Here is a 2,836-nt window from a genome sequence, read left to right on the forward strand (position 1 = left end):
GAACAATTTCCAGGACAGCCAGGGTTACACAGAAAAAACCCTGTCATTAAAGGGGATGGGGAGGGGAGAAATGCATGAATGAAAAAGAAATAAGAAGAAAAGAAAAGAACTTGACTGGTCCTAGGTATGATGGAGGAGGAAGTGTATTGTAGACACGTGGGAGAGCACAGGCAGACACAGCTGGGAGGGTTCTGAGCGGGCATGACCAGACAGACCGGGCCTTGTAGGGAGAAGGTGGAGGAAGAGGGGACAGAGGGGAACAAGATGCAACCATCAGGAGGCTCCAAGGTACAAAAAGACCGAGTAACAAATTGGTTGGGTTTTATAAGGATTAGTAGTCCAGCCCCTGGACTGGAGAGTTCAGAGTAGGGGGAGGGATATGCCAGCCTGGATGATCCTGTAACAGGTTTGAAACCTAACATTGTGTATCCTTGGAAAAGTCCAAGTTATGCAACACTCAGAGAATACAGAAAAGGCCAGGTCCAGTTATATGAACAGCATGGTCAGTTGCTCCTCCTGTCTCAACTGTGTAGCCCAGTGTCAGACAGGATGGTGAGGCAGTGAGTTCTGGTGCCATGCTCCCTGGGTGGACTCGGGAGCAGGAGTGAGGGATGACTCATTTAGATCTGGCAAAAATGTTTTTCTTTTCCTCTGCTTGCATGATGTTGATGTCCATGGCAACCAGAGGAGCCGTGTGTATTAGGTTTTTTGTTTTTTTTTGTTTTGTTTTGTTTTGTTTTTTTTTTAGTATTGCTGTGATAAAACACCATGACCAAGGAAACGTATAAAAGAGACAGTTCAATCGAGCTTACAGACTATAAAGGTGGAGTGAAGACATGGTCATAACAACAGCTGAGAGCTCACATCTCCAACCACAAGAAGGGGGCAGAGAGCAACAAGGCTATGCATCCCAATCCTTCCCAAACAGTTCTACCTCATGGGGACCAAGTATTCAAACATATGAACTACTAGGGGAGGGGCTGTTCTCATTTGAGCTATTATAGCATAGATGAAAGGTGGCAGAGAAGTTCAATTCTTCTTTCTTCTCTTTCCTGTGGGAGGACTGGACTTAATGATTATATTCAAAAATAGAGCTAGAAATAATCATTCTGAGTGTGGTAACCCAGACTAAGACGACAAATGTCACCTGTTTTCTCTCATGTGTGCATGTTAGCTTTGAGTCTTCAGATATGTGTGTCTCATTTGGAAATCCCACAGAGGTCAGGAACCTGCGAAGGGGTATGGGTAAGGGGTATTAGGGGCATGGAACGCACTAGTCTGAAGGGTTAAAAGGGAACAATGCAGTCGGAAGGGTTAAACTAGGGAGAGGAAGTGGGGCTTAGGCTGGAGAAGGGAATATAGGGAGGGGGATTCTTAGTTAGGGTTCTGTTGATGTGAAGAGATCATGGCCAAGGCAACTCGTAAAGGCTCTTAGGAGGCCCCCTTACCACTGAAACATTCTGACCAATGGAACTGGGCCTTTTGTAATGACGTCATCTCCAATGTCCAGGGACCGATGGTTAGAACGCTTCGGGAAGCTCGTGTTTCTGGGTTTGGCATCACGTGGATTACCTTTGGTCTTGTGAGCTGCTTCACTGGGCATGTGGGGTGTCCCCTTGGTATCTGTTGACTTCCACAGGTACAGGTTCAAATCTTCCTTCACGCACAGGCACAACTTTGTACTTCCTTTGTCCTGTGAGGTCTACGTTTCTTGTTAAGTTTATTCTGGGTGGTCATTCATTATATGAAGGGATACTGTGGCAATTGAAATGGGTTTTATGTTTTCATATTTAAAATAAATTTATGCTTGGTATGGTGGCACAGGCCTCTCAAGCCTTTGGGAGGCAGAGGTAGGCAGATCTCTGAGTTCGAGTCCAAGGCCAGCCAGATCTACATAGGGAGCTCCAGGACAGTCAGGGCTACATACACAGTGAGACCATGTTTCAAAAAACAGAACAAAACAACGAAAACTTAGCAAATTCTGTTCAGTTTTAGAGCGCGTGCACGGGCACGTGACACATGTGCATGAGCCATGAATGGCACACGTGTGTGGATGTCAGAGAACAACTTGCTTGAGTTGGTCCTTGTGTTCCGCCATGAGGGTGCCAAGGACTGAATTCAGGTATCAGGCAAGGCAGCAGGCACCGTACTGAGCTGTCTTACAGATCTATATTCTTAAAATTGTGCATGTGCGCCCGCGTGCTCGTGCATGCGAAGGGAGGCCAGAGGTTGAACTCAGGATCTCTTCCTCAATATTTTCTCCACTTTACTTTTTTTTTTTCTTTCTTTTTTTCGGAGCTGGGGACCGAACCCAGAGCCTTGCAGTTGCTAGGCAAGCGCTCTACCACTGAGCCAAATCCCCAACCCCTCCACTTTACTTTTTGAGACAGGGTCTCCTACTGAACCTTGAGCTCACTGATTGGCTAGCCTGAACAACCGGCTCCGGGGATCTGCCTGCCTCCAAACCGATGCAGTGTTCCTGGCTTTTCTGTGGGAGTTGGGGTCTGAACCCAGATCCCTATGCTTGCATGATAAGCGCTTCACTCACTGGGCCAGCTCCTCAGCTCTTGTTTTCAATATTCTTTTCCTTGTTTGATCATTGTAGAAAAGTTACTGATTTGGGTAATTTATTTTCTTTTTTTTTTAAAAAAAGGATTTATTTATTTATTTCATGCATATGAGTACACTGTTGCTCTCTTCAGACACACCAGAAGAGGGCACCAGATCCCATTACAGATGGTTGTGAGCAACCATGTGGTTGCTGGGATTTGAACTCAGGACCTCTGGAAGAGTAGCCAGTGCTCTTAACCTCTGAGCCATCTCTCCAGTCTGGTAA

Source organism: Rattus rattus, chromosome 1 (assembly GCF_011064425.1).
Source record: "Rattus rattus isolate New Zealand chromosome 1, Rrattus_CSIRO_v1, whole genome shotgun sequence".
NCBI classification, from domain to species: Eukaryota; Metazoa; Chordata; class Mammalia; order Rodentia; family Muridae; genus Rattus; species Rattus rattus.